Source organism: Oncorhynchus masou, chromosome 18 (assembly GCF_036934945.1).
Source record: "Oncorhynchus masou masou isolate Uvic2021 chromosome 18, UVic_Omas_1.1, whole genome shotgun sequence".
Taxonomy (NCBI): Eukaryota; Metazoa; Chordata; class Actinopteri; order Salmoniformes; family Salmonidae; genus Oncorhynchus; species Oncorhynchus masou.
Window position 1 is genome coordinate 54,894,883 of NC_088229.1, and position 16,599 is coordinate 54,911,481.

Below are 16,599 nucleotides of genomic sequence, written 5' to 3' on the forward strand. Positions count from 1 at the left end.
GTTTTATATCCACATCTACCAAGTATATGCATATCCGAGCTTCTGTGCCTGAGTAAGAGGGCACGCTTCTCATCCATATGCCGAAATACTGCCTCCAAGCCAAAAGGAGTTCAACTCACTGTTTGAAGACTGATTTAAGTCTGTCAATCACACAGCATCATCTGATTTAGGAATTTGCAGTGTGCCATGCTTCTGTGAGAGACAATTGTCATCTGAAGCAGCATTGCTTCAGTGGTTTCTGTAAAGCCACATCGGTTCTTGTGCTGATTCATTGACTTCGCTGTGGAAAGAAGTCAGAGACTGCACACATAAAATCACTGACCACGACGTGATTTGAACACGCAACCTTCTGATCTGGAGTCAGACGCGCTACCTTTGCGCCACGAGGTCTTGTACAGTGTTTTTTTAGAGGTATGCCTAGTTCAGATTTCGTTGACTGTATCATTTGGAATGAAGACCTGGTTCTCTGGGGAACTGTACCATCTGAAAATGCCTCCTCGTCAGCACGTGCCTCTGCCCGGCAGGATAGGTGTATGAAAATAAGCAAAAGCAGAGCCCGGATAGCTCAGTCGGTAGAGCATCAGACTTTTAATCTGAGGGTCCAGGGTTCAAGTCCCTGTTCGGGCGATGCTTTAATGTTCACATTTCTTCACTTCGCTGTCTTTCTGAACTTGCATTTTCCTTGACTTTCCATGACATGTCCGACCTGTGGACAAAGCACCTTTAGAGCCGAAACAGCTTAGTCTGAAGACATCCTCATAGTACCGATAGAGTTTGTCGAAACATGTCAAACCATGTTAAAATGAATCCTCAGGTTGTCGATTGTCTTAATAATCGATAATATTTCAACCGGACAATAGCGTATTCAATAGAAAGGAAAAACAACGAAGGGTACGCTCGCAAACCAGCACTGCATACCTCCTAAGCACTGACAGAAAGGTCTCGTTCTTCTTAATTTTTCAGAAAAGAGGCCTGAAACAATGTCAAAAGACTGTTAACATCTAGTGGAAGCCATAGGAACTGCAATCTGGGTCCGAACCCATTAGACACTCAATAGGCATTCAATTGAAAACTACCCACATCAAAAAAATCCCACTTCCTGGATTGATTTTCCTCAGGTTTTCGCCTGCCCTATCTGTTCTGTTATACTCACAGACAGGATTTTCACAGTTTTGGTAACTTTAGAGTGTTTTATATCCACATCTACCAAGTATATGCATATCCGAGCTTCTGTGCCTGAGTAAGAGGGCACGCTTCTCATCCATATGCCGAAATACTGCCTCCAAGCCAAAAGGAGTTCAACTCACTGTTTGAAGACTGATTTAAGTCTGTCAATCACACAGCATCATCTGATTTAGGAATTTGCAGTGTGCCATGCTTCTGTGAGAGACAATTGTCATCTGAAGCAGCATTGCTTCAGTGGTTTCTGTAAAGCCACATCGGTTCTTGTGCTGATTCATTGACTTCGCTGTGGAAAGAAGTCAGAGACTGCACACATAAAATCTCTGACCACGACGTGATTTGAACACGCAACCTTCTGATCTGGAGTCAGACGCGCTACCTTTGCGCCACGAGGTCTTGTACAGTGTTTTTTTAGAGGGTATGCCTAGTTCAGATTTCGTTGACTGTATCATTTGGAATGAAGACCTGGTTCTCTGGGGAACTGTACCATCTGAAAATGCCTCCTCGTCAGCACGTGCCTCTGCCCGGCAGGATAGGTGTATGAAAATAAGCAAAAGCAGAGCCCGGATAGCTCAGTCGGTAGAGCATCAGACTTTTAATCTGAGGGTCCAGGGTTCAAGTCCCTGTTCGGGCGATGCTTTAATGTTCACATTTCTTCACTTCGCTGTCTTTCTGAACTTGCATTTTCCTTGACTTTCCATGACATGTCCGACCTGTGGACAAAGCACCTTTAGAGCCGAAACAGCTTAGTCTGAAGACATCCTCATAGTACCGATAGAGTTTGTCGAAACATGTCAAACCATGTTAAAATGAATCCTCAGGTTGTCGATTGTCTTAATAATCGATAATATTTCAACCGGACAATAGCGTATTCAATAGAAAGGAAAAACAACGAAGGGTGCGCACTCGGTCACGCTCGCAAACCAGCACTGCATACCTCCTAAGCACTGACAGAAAGGTCTCGTTCTTCTTAATTTTTCAGAAAAGAGGCCTGAAACAATGTCAAAAGACTGTTAACATCTAGTGGAAGCCATAGGAACTGCAATCTGGGTCCGAACCCATTAGACACTCAATAGGCATTCAATTGAAAACTACCCACATCAAAAAAAATCCCACTTCCTGGATTGATTTTCCTCAGGTTTTCGCCTGCCCTATCTGTTCTGTTATACTCACAGACAGGATTTTCACAGTTTTGGTAACTTTAGAGTGTTTATATCCACATCTACCAAGTATATGCATATCCGAGCTTCTGTGCCTGAGTAAGAGGGCACGCTTCTCATCCATATGCCGAAATACTGCCTCCAAGCCAAAAGGAGTTCAACTCCATGTTTGAAGACTGATTTAAGTCTGTCAATCACACAGCATCATCTGATTTAGGAATTTGCAGTGTGCCATGCTTCTGTGAGAGACAATTGTCATCTGAAGCAGCATTGCTTCAGTGGTTTCTGTAAAGCCACATCGGTTCTTGTGCTGATTCATTGACTTCGCTGTGGAAAGAAGTCAGAGACTGCACACATAAAATCTCTGACCACGACGTGATTTGAACACGCAACCTTCTGATCTGGAGTCAGACGCGCTACCTTTGCGCCACGAGGTCTTGTACAGTGTTTTTTTAGAGGGTATGCCTAGTTCAGATTTCGTTGACTGTATCATTTGGAATGAAGACCTGGTTCTCTGGGGAACTGTACCATCTGAAAATGCCTCCTCGTCAGCACGTGCCTCTGCCCGGCAGGATAGGTGTATGAAAATAAGCAAAAGCAGAGCCCGGATAGCTCAGTCGGTAGAGCATCAGACTTTTAATCTGAGGGTCCAGGGTTCAAGTCCCTGTTCGGGCGATGCTTTAATGTTCACATTTCTTCACTTCGCTGTCTTTCTGAACTTGCATTTTCCTTGACTTTCCATGACATGTCCGACCTGTGGACAAAGCACCTTTAGAGCCGAAACAGCTTAGTCTGAAGACATCCTCATAGTACCGATAGAGTTTGTCGAAACATGTCAAACCATGTTAAAATGAATCCTCAGGTTGTCGATTGTCTTAATAATCGATAATATTTCAACCGGACAATAGCGTATTCAATAGAAAGGAAAAACAACGAAGGGTGCGCACTCGGTCACGCTCGCAAACCAGCACTGCATACCTCCTAAGCACTGACAGAAAGGTCTCGTTCTTCTTAATTTTTCAGAAAAGAGGCCTGAAACAATGTCAAAAGACTGTTAACATCTAGTGGAAGCCATAGGAACTGCAATCTGGGTCCGAACCCATTAGACACTCAATAGGCATTCAATTGAAAACTACCCACATCAAAAAAATCCCACTTCCTGGATTGATTTTCCTCAGGTTTTCGCCTGCCCTATCTGTTCTGTTATACTCACAGACAGGATTTTCACAGTTTTGGTAACTTTAGAGTGTTTTATATCCACATCTACCAAGTATATGCATATCCGAGCTTCTGTGCCTGAGTAAGAGGGCACGCTTCTCATCCATATGCCGAAATACTGCCTCCAAGCCAAAAGGAGTTCAACTCACTGTTTGAAGACTGATTTAAGTCTGTCAATCACACAGCATCATCTGATTTAGGAATTTGCAGTGTGCCATGCTTCTGTGAGAGACAATTGTCATCTGAAGCAGCATTGCTTCAGTGGTTTCTGTAAAGCCACATCGGTTCTTGTGCTGATTCATTGACTTCGCTGTGGAAAGAAGTCAGAGACTGCACACATAAAATCTCTGACCACGACGTGATTTGAACACGCAACCTTCTGATCTGGAGTCAGACGCGCTACCTTTGCGCCACGAGGTCTTGTACAGTGTTTTTTTAGAGGGTATGCCTAGTTCAGATTTCGTTGACTGTATCATTTGGAATGAAGACCTGGTTCTCTGGGGAACTGTACCATCTGAAAATGCCTCCTCGTCAGCACGTGCCTCTGCCCGGCAGGATAGGTGTATGAAAATAAGCAAAAGCAGAGCCCGGATAGCTCAGTCGGTAGAGCATCAGACTTTTAATCTGAGGGTCCAGGGTTCAAGTCCCTGTTCGGGCGATGCTTTAATGTTCACATTTCTTCACTTCGCTGTCTTTCTGAACTTGCATTTTCCTTGACTTTCCATGACATGTCCGACCTGTGGACAAAGCACCTTTAGAGCCGAAACAGCTTAGTCTGAAGACATCCTCATAGTACCGATAGAGTTTGTCGAAACATGTCAAACCATGTTAAAATGAATCCTCAGGTTGTCGATTGTCTTAATAATCGATAATATTTCAACCGGACAATAGCGTATTCAATAGAAAGGAAAAACAACGAAGGGTGCGCACTCGGTCACGCTCGCAAACCAGCACTGCATACCTCCTAAGCACTGACAGAAAGGTCTCGTTCTTCTTAATTTTTCAGAAAAGAGGCCTGAAACAATGTCAAAAGACTGTTAACATCTAGTGGAAGCCATAGGAACTGCAATCTGGGTCCGAACCCATTAGACACTCAATAGGCATTCAATTGAAAACTACCCACATCAAAAAAAATCCCACTTCCTGGATTGATTTTCCTCAGGTTTTCGCCTGCCCTATCTGTTCTGTTATACTCACAGACAGGATTTTCACAGTTTTGGTAACTTTAGAGTGTTTTATATCCACATCTACCAAGTATATGCATATCCGAGCTTCTGTGCCTGAGTAAGAGGGCACGCTTCTCATCCATATGCCGAAATACTGCCTCCAAGCCAAAGGAGTTCAACTCCTGTTTGAAGACTGATTTAAGTCTGTCAATCACACAGCATCATCTGATTTAGGAATTTGCAGTGTGCCATGCTTCTGTGAGAGACAATTGTCATCTGAAGCAGCATTGCTTCAGTGGTTTCTGTAAAGCCACATCGGTTCTTGTGCTGATTCATTGACTTCGCTGTGGAAAGAAGTCAGAGACTGCACACATAAAATCACTGACCACGACGTGATTTGAACACGCAACCTTCTGATCTGGAGTCAGACGCGCTACCTTTGCGCCACGAGGTCTTGTACAGTGTTTTTTAGAGGGTATGCCTAGTTCAGATTTCGTTGACTGTATCATTTGGAATGAAGACCTGGTTCTCTGGGGAACTGTACCATCTGAAAATGCCTCCTCGTCAGCACGTGCCTCTGCCCGGCAGGATAGGTGTATGAAAATAAGCAAAAGCAGAGCCCGGATAGCTCAGTCGGTAGAGCATCAGACTTTTAATCTGAGGGTCCAGGGTTCAAGTCCCTGTTCGGGCGATGCTTTAATGTTCACATTTCTTCACTTCGCTGTCTTTCTGAACTTGCATTTTCCTTGACTTTCCATGACATGTCCGACCTGTGGACAAAGCACCTTTAGAGCCGAAACAGCTTAGTCTGAAGACATCCTCATAGTACCGATAGAGTTTGTCGAAACATGTCAAACCATGTTAAAATGAATCCTCAGGTTGTCGATTGTCTTAATAATCGATAATATTTCAACCGGACAATAGCGTATTCAATAGAAAGGAAAAACAACGAAGGGTGCGCACTCGGTCACGCTCGCAAACCAGCACTGCATACCTCCTAAGCACTGACAGAAAGGTCTCGTTCTTCTTAATTTTTCAGAAAAGAGGCCTGAAACAATGTCAAAAGACTGTTAACATCTAGTGGAAGCCATAGGAACTGCAATCTGGGTCCGAACCCATTAGACACTCAATAGGCATTCAATTGAAAACTACCCACATCAAAAAAATCCCACTTCCTGGATTGATTTTCCTCAGGTTTTCGCCTGCCCTATCTGTTCTGTTATACTCACAGACAGGATTTTCACAGTTTTGGTAACTTTAGAGTGTTTTATATCCACATCTACCAAGTATATGCATATCCGAGCTTCTGTGCCTGAGTAAGAGGGCACGCTTCTCATCCATATGCCGAAATACTGCCTCCAAGCCAAAAGGAGTTCAACTCACTGTTTGAAGACTGATTTAAGTCTGTCAATCACACAGCATCATCTGATTTAGGAATTTGCAGTGTGCCATGCTTCTGTGAGAGACAATTGTCATCTGAAGCAGCATTGCTTCAGTGGTTTCTGTAAAGCCACATCGGTTCTTGTGCTGATTCATTGACTTCGCTGTGGAAAGAAGTCAGAGACTGCACACATAAAATCACTGACCACGACGTGATTTGAACACGCAACCTTCTGATCTGGAGTCAGACGCGCTACCTTTGCGCCACGAGGTCTTGTACAGTGTTTTTTTAGAGGGTATGCCTAGTTCAGATTTCGTTGACTGTATCATTTGGAATGAAGACCTGGTTCTCTGGGGAACTGTACCATCTGAAAATGCCTCCTCGTCAGCACGTGCCTCTGCCCGGCAGGATAGGTGTATGAAAATAAGCAAAAGCAGAGCCCGGATAGCTCAGTCGGTAGAGCATCAGACTTTTAATCTGAGGGTCCAGGGTTCAAGTCCCTGTTCGGGCGATGCTTTAATGTTCACATTTCTTCACTTCGCTGTCTTTCTGAACTTGCATTTTCCTTGACTTTCCATGACATGTCCGACCTGTGGACAAAGCACCTTTAGAGCCGAAACAGCTTAGTCTGAAGACATCCTCATAGTACCGATAGAGTTTGTCGAAACATGTCAAACCATGTTAAAATGAATCCTCAGGTTGTCGATTGTCTTAATAATCGATAATATTTCAACCGGACAATAGCGTATTCAATAGAAAGGAAAAACAACGAAGGGTGCGCACTCGGTCACGCTCGCAAACCAGCACTGCATACCTCCTAAGCACTGACAGAAAGGTCTCGTTCTTCTTAATTTTTCAGAAAAGAGGCCTGAAACAATGTCAAAAGACTGTTAACATCTAGTGGAAGCCATAGGAACTGCAATCTGGGTCCGAACCCATTAGACACTCAATAGGCATTCAATTGAAAACTACCCACATCAAAAAAATCCCACTTCCTGGATTGATTTTCCTCAGGTTTTCGCCTGCCCTATCTGTTCTGTTATACTCACAGACAGGATTTTCACAGTTTTGGTAACTTTAGAGTGTTTTATATCCACATCTACCAAGTATATGCATATCCGAGCTTCTGTGCCTGAGTAAGAGGGCACGCTTCTCATCCATATGCCGAAATACTGCCTCCAAGCCAAAAGGAGTTCAACTCCTGTTTGAAGACTGATTTAAGTCTGTCAATCACACAGCATCATCTGATTTAGGAATTTGCAGTGTGCCATGCTTCTGTGAGAGACAATTGTCATCTGAAGCAGCATTGCTTCAGTGGTTTCTGTAAAGCCACATCGGTTCTTGTGCTGATTCATTGACTTCGCTGTGGAAAGAAGTCAGAGACTGCACACATAAAATCTCTGACCACGACGTGATTTGAACACGCAACCTTCTGATCTGGAGTCAGACGCGCTACCTTTGCGCCACGAGGTCTTGTACAGTGTTTTTTTAGAGGGTATGCCTAGTTCAGATTTCGTTGACTGTATCATTTGGAATGAAGACCTGGTTCTCTGGGGAACTGTACCATCTGAAAATGCCTCCTCGTCAGCACGTGCCTCTGCCCGGCAGGATAGGTGTATGAAAATAAGCAAAAGCAGAGCCCGGATAGCTCAGTCGGTAGAGCATCAGACTTTTAATCTGAGGGTCCAGGGTTCAAGTCCCTGTTCGGGCGATGCTTTAATGTTCACATTTCTTCACTTCGCTGTCTTTCTGAACTTGCATTTTCCTTGACTTTCCATGACATGTCCACCTGTGGACAAAGCACCTTTAGAGCCGAAACAGCTTAGTCTGAAGACATCCTCATAGTACCGATAGAGTTTGTCGAAACATGTCAAACCATGTTAAAATGAATCCTCAGGTTGTCGATTGTCTTAATAATCGATAATATTTCAACCGGACAATAGCGTATTCAATAGAAAGGAAAAACAACGAAGGGTGCGCACTCGGTCACGCTCGCAAACCAGCACTGCATACCTCCTAAGCACTGACAGAAAGGTCTCGTTCTTCTTAATTTTTCAGAAAAGAGGCCTGAAACAATGTCAAAAGACTGTTAACATCTAGTGGAAGCCATAGGAACTGCAATCTGGGTCCGAACCCATTAGACACTCAATAGGCATTCAATTGAAAACTACCCACATCAAAAAAATCCCACTTCCTGGATTGATTTTCCTCAGGTTTTCGCCTGCCCTATCTGTTCTGTTATACTCACAGACAGGATTTTCACAGTTTTGGTAACTTTAGAGTGTTTTATATCCACATCTACCAAGTATATGCATATCCGAGCTTCTGTGCCTGAGTAAGAGGGCACGCTTCTCATCCATATGCCGAAATACTGCCTCCAAGCCAAAAGGAGTTCAACTCACTGTTTGAAGACTGATTTAAGTCTGTCAATCACACAGCATCATCTGATTTAGGAATTTGCAGTGTGCCATGCTTCTGTGAGAGACAATTGTCATCTGAAGCAGCATTGCTTCAGTGGTTTCTGTAAAGCCACATCGGTTCTTGTGCTGATTCATTGACTTCGCTGTGGAAAGAAGTCAGAGACTGCACACATAAAATCTCTGACCACGACGTGATTTGAACACGCAACCTTCTGATCTGGAGTCAGACGCGCTACCTTTGCGCCACGAGGTCTTGTACAGTGTTTTTTTAGAGGGTATGCCTAGTTCAGATTTCGTTGACTGTATCATTTGGAATGAAGACCTGGTTCTCTGGGGAACTGTACCATCTGAAAATGCCTCCTCGTCAGCACGTGCCTCTGCCCGGCAGGATAGGTGTATGAAAATAAGCAAAAGCAGAGCCCGGATAGCTCAGTCGGTAGAGCATCAGACTTTTAATCTGAGGGTCCAGGGTTCAAGTCCCTGTTCGGGCGATGCTTTAATGTTCACATTTCTTCACTTCGCTGTCTTTCTGAACTTGCATTTTCCTTGACTTTCCATGACATGTCCGACCTGTGGACAAAGCACCTTTAGAGCCGAAACAGCTTAGTCTGAAGACATCCTCATAGTACCGATAGAGTTTGTCGAAACATGTCAAACCATGTTAAAATGAATCCTCAGGTTGTCGATTGTCTTAATAATCGATAATATTTCAACCGGACAATAGCGTATTCAATAGAAAGGAAAAACAACGAAGGGTGCGCACTCGGTCACGCTCGCAAACCAGCACTGCATACCTCCTAAGCACTGACAGAAAGGTCTCGTTCTTCTTAATTTTTCAGAAAAGAGGCCTGAAACAATGTCAAAAGACTGTTAACATCTAGTGGAAGCCATAGGAACTGCAATCTGGGTCCGAACCCATTAGACACTCAATAGGCATTCAATTGAAAACTACCCACATCAAAAAAATCCCACTTCCTGGATTGATTTTCCTCAGGTTTTCGCCTGCCCTATCTGTTCTGTTATACTCACAGACAGGATTTTCACAGTTTTGGTAACTTTAGAGTGTTTTATATCCACATCTACCAAGTATATGCATATCCGAGCTTCTGTGCCTGAGTAAGAGGGCACGCTTCTCATCCATATGCCGAAATACTGCCTCCAAGCCAAAAGGAGTTCAACTCACTGTTTGAAGACTGATTTAAGTCTGTCAATCACACAGCATCATCTGATTTAGGAATTTGCAGTGTGCCATGCTTCTGTGAGAGACAATTGTCATCTGAAGCAGCATTGCTTCAGTGGTTTCTGTAAAGCCACATCGGTTCTTGTGCTGATTCATTGACTTCGCTGTGGAAAGAAGTCAGAGACTGCACACATAAAATCACTGACCACGACGTGATTTGAACACGCAACCTTCTGATCTGGAGTCAGACGCGCTACCTTTGCGCCACGAGGTCTTGTACAGTGTTTTTTAGAGGGTATGCCTAGTTCAGATTTCGTTGACTGTATCATTTGGAATGAAGACCTGGTTCTCTGGGGAACTGTACCATCTGAAAATGCCTCCTCGTCAGCACGTGCCTCTGCCCGGCAGGATAGGTGTATGAAAATAAGCAAAAGCAGAGCCCGGATAGCTCAGTCGGTAGAGCATCAGACTTTTAATCTGAGGGTCCAGGGTTCAAGTCCCTGTTCGGGCGATGCTTTAATGTTCACATTTCTTCACTTCGCTGTCTTTCTGAACTTGCATTTTCCTTGACTTTCCATGACATGTCCGACCTGTGGACAAAGCACCTTTAGAGCCGAAACAGCTTAGTCTGAAGACATCCTCATAGTACCGATAGAGTTTGTCGAAACATGTCAAACCATGTTAAATGAATCCTCAGGTTGTCGATTGTCTTAATAATCGATAATATTTCAACCGGACAATAGCGTATTCAATAGAAAGGAAAAACAACGAAGGGTGCGCACTCGGTCACGCTCGCAAACCAGCACTGCATACCTCCTAAGCACTGACAGAAAGGTCTCGTTCTTCTTAATTTTTCAGAAAAGAGGCCTGAAACAATGTCAAAAGACTGTTAACATCTAGTGGAAGCCATAGGAACTGCAATCTGGGTCCGAACCCATTAGACACTCAATAGGCATTCAATTGAAAACTACCCACATCAAAAAAAATCCCACTTCCTGGATTGATTTTCCTCAGGTTTTCGCCTGCCCTATCTGTTCTGTTATACTCACAGACAGGATTTTCACAGTTTTGGTAACTTTAGAGTGTTTTATATCCACATCTACCAAGTATATGCATATCCGAGCTTCTGTGCCTGAGTAAGAGGGCACGCTTCTCATCCATATGCCGAAATACTGCCTCCAAGCCAAAAGGAGTTCAACTCACTGTTTGAAGACTGATTTAAGTCTGTCAATCACACAGCATCATCTGATTTAGGAATTTGCAGTGTGCCATGCTTCTGTGAGAGACAATTGTCATCTGAAGCAGCATTGCTTCAGTGGTTTCTGTAAAGCCACATCGGTTCTTGTGCTGATTCATTGACTTCGCTGTGGAAAGAAGTCAGAGACTGCACACATAAAATCACTGACCACGACGTGATTTGAACACGCAACCTTCTGATCTGGAGTCAGACGCGCTACCTTTGCGCCACGAGGTCTTGTACAGTGTTTTTTTAGAGGGTATGCCTAGTTCAGATTTCGTTGACTGTATCATTTGGAATGAAGACCTGGTTCTCTGGGGAACTGTACCATCTGAAAATGCCTCCTCGTCAGCACGTGCCTCTGCCCGGCAGGATAGGTGTATGAAAATAAGCAAAAGCAGAGCCCGGATAGCTCAGTCGGTAGAGCATCAGACTTTTAATCTGAGGGTCCAGGGTTCAAGTCCCTGTTCGGGCGATGCTTTAATGTTCACATTTCTTCACTTCGCTGTCTTTCTGAACTTGCATTTTCCTTGACTTTCCATGACATGTCCGACCTGTGGACAAAGCACCTTTAGAGCCGAAACAGCTTAGTCTGAAGACATCCTCATAGTACCGATAGAGTTTGTCGAAACATGTCAAACCATGTTAAAATGAATCCTCAGGTTGTCGATTGTCTTAATAATCGATAATATTTCAACCGGACAATAGCGTATTCAATAGAAAGGAAAAACAACGAAGGGTGCGCACTCGGTCACGCTCGCAAACCAGCACTGCATACCTCCTAAGCACTGACAGAAAGGTCTCGTTCTTCTTAATTTTTCAGAAAAGAGGCCTGAAACAATGTCAAAAGACTGTTAACATCTAGTGGAAGCCATAGGAACTGCAATCTGGGTCCGAACCCATTAGACACTCAATAGGCATTCAATTGAAAACTACCCACATCAAAAAATCCCACTTCCTGGATTGATTTTCCTCAGGTTTTCGCCTGCCCTATCTGTTCTGTTATACTCACAGACAGGATTTTCACAGTTTTGGTAACTTTAGAGTGTTTTATATCCACATCTACCAAGTATATGCATATCCGAGCTTCTGTGCCTGAGTAAGAGGGCACGCTTCTCATCCATATGCCGAAATACTGCCTCCAAGCCAAAAGGAGTTCAACTCACTGTTTGAAGACTGATTTAAGTCTGTCAATCACACAGCATCATCTGATTTAGGAATTTGCAGTGTGCCATGCTTCTGTGAGAGACAATTGTCATCTGAAGCAGCATTGCTTCAGTGGTTTCTGTAAAGCCACATCGGTTCTTGTGCTGATTCATTGACTTCGCTGTGGAAAGAAGTCAGAGACTGCACACATAAAATCACTGACCACGACGTGATTTGAACACGCAACCTTCTGATCTGGAGTCAGACGCGCTACCTTTGCGCCACGAGGTCTTGTACAGTGTTTTTTAGAGGGTATGCCTAGTTCAGATTTCGTTGACTGTATCATTTGGAATGAAGACCTGGTTCTCTGGGGAACTGTACCATCTGAAAATGCCTCCTCGTCAGCACGTGCCTCTGCCCGGCAGGATAGGTGTATGAAAATAAGCAAAAGCAGAGCCCGGATAGCTCAGTCGGTAGAGCATCAGACTTTTAATCTGAGGGTCCAGGGTTCAAGTCCCTGTTCGGGCGATGCTTTAATGTTCACATTTCTTCACTTCGCTGTCTTTCTGAACTTGCATTTTCCTTGACTTTCCATGACATGTCCGACCTGTGGACAAAGCACCTTTAGAGCCGAAACAGCTTAGTCTGAAGACATCCTCATAGTACCGATAGAGTTTGTCGAAACATGTCAAACCATGTTAAAATGAATCCTCAGGTTGTCGATTGTCTTAATAATCGATAATATTTCAACCGGACAATAGCGTATTCAATAGAAAGGAAAAACAACGAAGGGTGCGCACTCGGTCACGCTCGCAAACCAGCACTGCATACCTCCTAAGCACTGACAGAAAGGTCTCGTTCTTCTTAATTTTTCAGAAAAGAGGCCTGAAACAATGTCAAAAGACTGTTAACATCTAGTGGAAGCCATAGGAACTGCAATCTGGGTCCGAACCCATTAGACACTCAATAGGCATTCAATTGAAAACTACCCACATCAAAAAAAATCCCACTTCCTGGATTGATTTTCCTCAGGTTTTCGCCTGCCCTATCTGTTCTGTTATACTCACAGACAGGATTTTCACAGTTTTGGTAACTTTAGAGTGTTTTATATCCACATCTACCAAGTATATGCATATCCGAGCTTCTGTGCCTGAGTAAGAGGGCACGCTTCTCATCCATATGCCGAAATACTGCCTCCAAGCCAAAAGGAGTTCAACTCACTGTTTGAAGACTGATTTAAGTCTGTCAATCACACAGCATCATCTGATTTAGGAATTTGCAGTGTGCCATGCTTCTGTGAGAGACAATTGTCATCTGAAGCAGCATTGCTTCAGTGGTTTCTGTAAAGCCACATCGGTTCTTGTGCTGATTCATTGACTTCGCTGTGGAAAGAAGTCAGAGACTGCACACATAAAATCACTGACCACGACGTGATTTGAACACGCAACCTTCTGATCTGGAGTCAGACGCGCTACCTTTGCGCCACGAGGTCTTGTACAGTGTTTTTTTAGAGGGTATGCCTAGTTCAGATTTCGTTGACTGTATCATTTGGAATGAAGACCTGGTTCTCTGGGGAACTGTACCATCTGAAAATGCCTCCTCGTCAGCACGTGCCTCTGCCCGGCAGGATAGGTGTATGAAAATAAGCAAAAGCAGAGCCCGGATAGCTCAGTCGGTAGAGCATCAGACTTTTAATCTGAGGGTCCAGGGTTCAAGTCCCTGTTCGGGCGATGCTTTAATGTTCACATTTCTTCACTTCGCTGTCTTTCTGAACTTGCATTTTCCTTGACTTTCCATGACATGTCCGACCTGTGGACAAAGCACCTTTAGAGCCGAAACAGCTTAGTCTGAAGACATCCTCATAGTACCGATAGAGTTTGTCGAAACATGTCAAACCATGTTAAAATGAATCCTCAGGTTGTCGATTGTCTTAATAATCGATAATATTTCAACCGGACAATAGCGTATTCAATAGAAAGGAAAAACAACGAAGGGTGCGCACTCGGTCACGCTCGCAAACCAGCACTGCATACCTCCTAAGCACTGACAGAAAGGTCTCGTTCTTCTTAATTTTTCAGAAAAGAGGCCTGAAACAATGTCAAAAGACTGTTAACATCTAGTGGAAGCCATAGGAACTGCAATCTGGGTCCGAACCCATTAGACACTCAATAGGCATTCAATTGAAAACTACCCACATCAAAAAAATCCCACTTCCTGGATTGATTTTCCTCAGGTTTTCGCCTGCCCTATCTGTTCTGTTATACTCACAGACAGGATTTTCACAGTTTTGGTAACTTTAGAGTGTTTTATATCCACATCTACCAAGTATATGCATATCCGAGCTTCTGTGCCTGAGTAAGAGGGCACGCTTCTCATCCATATGCCGAAATACTGCCTCCAAGCCAAAAGGAGTTCAACTCACTGTTTGAAGACTGATTTAAGTCTGTCAATCACACAGCATCATCTGATTTAGGAATTTGCAGTGTGCCATGCTTCTGTGAGAGACAATTGTCATCTGAAGCAGCATTGCTTCAGTGGTTTCTGTAAAGCCACATCGGTTCTTGTGCTGATTCATTGACTTCGCTGTGGAAAGAAGTCAGAGACTGCACACATAAAATCACTGACCACGACGTGATTTGAACACGCAACCTTCTGATCTGGAGTCAGACGCGCTACCTTTGCGCCACGAGGTCTTGTACAGTGTTTTTTTAGAGGGTATGCCTAGTTCAGATTTCGTTGACTGTATCATTTGGAATGAAGACCTGGTTCTCTGGGGAACTGTACCATCTGAAAATGCCTCCTCGTCAGCACGTGCCTCTGCCCGGCAGGATAGGTGTATGAAAATAAGCAAAAGCAGAGCCCGGATAGCTCAGTCGGTAGAGCATCAGACTTTTAATCTGAGGGTCCAGGGTTCAAGTCCCTGTTCGGGCGATGCTTTAATGTTCACATTTCTTCACTTCGCTGTCTTTCTGAACTTGCATTTTCCTTGACTTTCCATGACATGTCCGACCTGTGGACAAAGCACCTTTAGAGCCGAAACAGCTTAGTCTGAAGACATCCTCATAGTACCGATAGAGTTTGTCGAAACATGTCAAACCATGTTAAAATGAATCCTCAGGTTGTCGATTGTCTTAATAATCGATAATATTTCAACCGGACAATAGCGTATTCAATAGAAAGGAAAAACAACGAAGGGTGCGCACTCGGTCACGCTCGCAAACCAGCACTGCATACCTCCTAAGCACTGACAGAAAGGTCTCGTTCTTCTTAATTTTTCAGAAAAGAGGCCTGAAACAATGTCAAAAGACTGTTAACATCTAGTGGAAGCCATAGGAACTGCAATCTGGGTCCGAACCCATTAGACACTCAATAGGCATTCAATTGAAAACTACCCACATCAAAAAAATCCCACTTCCTGGATTGATTTTCCTCAGGTTTTCGCCTGCCCTATCTGTTCTGTTATACTCACAGACAGGATTTTCACAGTTTTGGTAACTTTAGAGTGTTTTATATCCACATCTACCAAGTATATGCATATCCGAGCTTCTGTGCCTGAGTAAGAGGGCACGCTTCTCATCCATATGCCGAAATACTGCCTCCAAGCCAAAAGGAGTTCAACTCCCTGTTTGAAGACTGATTTAAGTCTGTCAATCACACAGCATCATCTGATTTAGGAATTTGCAGTGTGCCATGCTTCTGTGAGAGACAATTGTCATCTGAAGCAGCATTGCTTCAGTGGTTTCTGTAAAGCCACATCGGTTCTTGTGCTGATTCATTGACTTCGCTGTGGAAAGAAGTCAGAGACTGCACACATAAAAGCACTGACCACGAAGTGATTTGAACACGCAACCTTCTGATCTGGAGTCAGACGCGCTACCTTTGAGCCACGAGGTCTTGTACAATTGTTTTTAGAGGGTATGCCTAGTTCAGATTTCGTTGACTGTATCATTTGGAATGAAGACCTGGTTCTCTGGGGAACTGTACCATCTGAAAATGCCTCCTCGTCAGCACGTGCCTCTGCCCGGCAGGATAGGTGTATGAAAATAAGCAAAAGCAGAGCCCGGATAGCTCAGTCGGTAGAGCATCAGACTTTTAATCTGAGGGTCCAGGGTTCAAGTCCCTGTTCGGGCGATGCTTTAATGTTCACATTTCTTCACTTCGCTGTCTTTCTGAACTTGCATTTTCCTTGACTTTCCATGACATGTCCGACCTGTGGACAAAGCACCTTTAGAGCCGAAACAGCTTAGTCTGAAGACATCCTCATAGTACCGATAGAGTTTGTCGAAACATGTCAAACCATGTTAAAATGAATCCTCAGGTTGTCGATTGTCTTAATAATCGATAATATTTCAACCGGACAATAGCGTATTCAATAGAAAGGAAAAACAACGAAGGGTGCGCACTCGGTCACGCTCGCAAACCAGCACTGCATACCTCCTAAGCACTGACAGAAAGGTCTCGTTCTTCTTAATTTTTCAGAAAAGAGGCCTGAAACAATGTCAAAAGACT

General features: G+C 43.9%; 27 non-coding genes across 27 annotated transcripts; 14 read left to right on the top strand and 13 right to left on the bottom strand.

Annotated features, from left to right (window-relative positions):
- Positions 1–318: 318 nt before the first annotated feature.
- On the bottom strand, positions 319–390 carry trnaw-cca (transfer RNA tryptophan (anticodon CCA)). Its single transcript has one exon. It is a non-coding gene; the product is annotated as a tRNA-Trp (tRNA).
- Positions 391–554: 164 nt separating this feature from the next.
- Positions 555–627, top strand: trnak-uuu (transfer RNA lysine (anticodon UUU)). The gene has a single exon. It is a non-coding gene; the product is annotated as a tRNA-Lys (tRNA).
- An 879-nt stretch (positions 628–1,506) lies between these two features.
- On the bottom strand, positions 1,507–1,578 carry trnaw-cca (transfer RNA tryptophan (anticodon CCA)). The gene has a single exon. It is a non-coding gene; the product is annotated as a tRNA-Trp (tRNA).
- Positions 1,579–1,743: 165 nt separating this feature from the next.
- trnak-uuu (transfer RNA lysine (anticodon UUU)) lies at positions 1,744–1,816 on the top strand. Its single transcript has one exon. It is a non-coding gene; the product is annotated as a tRNA-Lys (tRNA).
- Positions 1,817–2,707: 891 nt separating this feature from the next.
- On the bottom strand, positions 2,708–2,779 carry trnaw-cca (transfer RNA tryptophan (anticodon CCA)). Its single transcript has one exon. It is a non-coding gene; the product is annotated as a tRNA-Trp (tRNA).
- Positions 2,780–2,944: 165 nt separating this feature from the next.
- trnak-uuu (transfer RNA lysine (anticodon UUU)) lies at positions 2,945–3,017 on the top strand. The gene has a single exon. It is a non-coding gene; the product is annotated as a tRNA-Lys (tRNA).
- An 891-nt stretch (positions 3,018–3,908) lies between these two features.
- Positions 3,909–3,980, bottom strand: trnaw-cca (transfer RNA tryptophan (anticodon CCA)). The gene has a single exon. It is a non-coding gene; the product is annotated as a tRNA-Trp (tRNA).
- A 165-nt stretch (positions 3,981–4,145) lies between these two features.
- trnak-uuu (transfer RNA lysine (anticodon UUU)) lies at positions 4,146–4,218 on the top strand. The gene has a single exon. It is a non-coding gene; the product is annotated as a tRNA-Lys (tRNA).
- Positions 4,219–5,108: 890 nt separating this feature from the next.
- Positions 5,109–5,180, bottom strand: trnaw-cca (transfer RNA tryptophan (anticodon CCA)). The gene has a single exon. It is a non-coding gene; the product is annotated as a tRNA-Trp (tRNA).
- Positions 5,181–5,344: 164 nt separating this feature from the next.
- trnak-uuu (transfer RNA lysine (anticodon UUU)) lies at positions 5,345–5,417 on the top strand. The gene has a single exon. It is a non-coding gene; the product is annotated as a tRNA-Lys (tRNA).
- Positions 5,418–6,308: 891 nt separating this feature from the next.
- On the bottom strand, positions 6,309–6,380 carry trnaw-cca (transfer RNA tryptophan (anticodon CCA)). The gene has a single exon. It is a non-coding gene; the product is annotated as a tRNA-Trp (tRNA).
- Positions 6,381–6,545: 165 nt separating this feature from the next.
- On the top strand, positions 6,546–6,618 carry trnak-uuu (transfer RNA lysine (anticodon UUU)). Its single transcript has one exon. It is a non-coding gene; the product is annotated as a tRNA-Lys (tRNA).
- An 890-nt stretch (positions 6,619–7,508) lies between these two features.
- Positions 7,509–7,580, bottom strand: trnaw-cca (transfer RNA tryptophan (anticodon CCA)). The gene has a single exon. It is a non-coding gene; the product is annotated as a tRNA-Trp (tRNA).
- A 165-nt stretch (positions 7,581–7,745) lies between these two features.
- Positions 7,746–7,818, top strand: trnak-uuu (transfer RNA lysine (anticodon UUU)). The gene has a single exon. It is a non-coding gene; the product is annotated as a tRNA-Lys (tRNA).
- Positions 7,819–8,708: 890 nt separating this feature from the next.
- trnaw-cca (transfer RNA tryptophan (anticodon CCA)) lies at positions 8,709–8,780 on the bottom strand. The gene has a single exon. It is a non-coding gene; the product is annotated as a tRNA-Trp (tRNA).
- Positions 8,781–8,945: 165 nt separating this feature from the next.
- trnak-uuu (transfer RNA lysine (anticodon UUU)) lies at positions 8,946–9,018 on the top strand. The gene has a single exon. It is a non-coding gene; the product is annotated as a tRNA-Lys (tRNA).
- Positions 9,019–9,909: 891 nt separating this feature from the next.
- On the bottom strand, positions 9,910–9,981 carry trnaw-cca (transfer RNA tryptophan (anticodon CCA)). Its single transcript has one exon. It is a non-coding gene; the product is annotated as a tRNA-Trp (tRNA).
- Positions 9,982–10,145: 164 nt separating this feature from the next.
- On the top strand, positions 10,146–10,218 carry trnak-uuu (transfer RNA lysine (anticodon UUU)). The gene has a single exon. It is a non-coding gene; the product is annotated as a tRNA-Lys (tRNA).
- An 891-nt stretch (positions 10,219–11,109) lies between these two features.
- Positions 11,110–11,181, bottom strand: trnaw-cca (transfer RNA tryptophan (anticodon CCA)). Its single transcript has one exon. It is a non-coding gene; the product is annotated as a tRNA-Trp (tRNA).
- A 165-nt stretch (positions 11,182–11,346) lies between these two features.
- Positions 11,347–11,419, top strand: trnak-uuu (transfer RNA lysine (anticodon UUU)). The gene has a single exon. It is a non-coding gene; the product is annotated as a tRNA-Lys (tRNA).
- An 890-nt stretch (positions 11,420–12,309) lies between these two features.
- On the bottom strand, positions 12,310–12,381 carry trnaw-cca (transfer RNA tryptophan (anticodon CCA)). The gene has a single exon. It is a non-coding gene; the product is annotated as a tRNA-Trp (tRNA).
- Positions 12,382–12,545: 164 nt separating this feature from the next.
- Positions 12,546–12,618, top strand: trnak-uuu (transfer RNA lysine (anticodon UUU)). Its single transcript has one exon. It is a non-coding gene; the product is annotated as a tRNA-Lys (tRNA).
- Positions 12,619–13,510: 892 nt separating this feature from the next.
- On the bottom strand, positions 13,511–13,582 carry trnaw-cca (transfer RNA tryptophan (anticodon CCA)). Its single transcript has one exon. It is a non-coding gene; the product is annotated as a tRNA-Trp (tRNA).
- Positions 13,583–13,747: 165 nt separating this feature from the next.
- Positions 13,748–13,820, top strand: trnak-uuu (transfer RNA lysine (anticodon UUU)). Its single transcript has one exon. It is a non-coding gene; the product is annotated as a tRNA-Lys (tRNA).
- Positions 13,821–14,711: 891 nt separating this feature from the next.
- Positions 14,712–14,783, bottom strand: trnaw-cca (transfer RNA tryptophan (anticodon CCA)). The gene has a single exon. It is a non-coding gene; the product is annotated as a tRNA-Trp (tRNA).
- Positions 14,784–14,948: 165 nt separating this feature from the next.
- trnak-uuu (transfer RNA lysine (anticodon UUU)) lies at positions 14,949–15,021 on the top strand. Its single transcript has one exon. It is a non-coding gene; the product is annotated as a tRNA-Lys (tRNA).
- A 1,127-nt stretch (positions 15,022–16,148) lies between these two features.
- On the top strand, positions 16,149–16,221 carry trnak-uuu (transfer RNA lysine (anticodon UUU)). The gene has a single exon. It is a non-coding gene; the product is annotated as a tRNA-Lys (tRNA).
- The last annotated feature ends 378 nt before the right edge of the window (positions 16,222–16,599 follow it).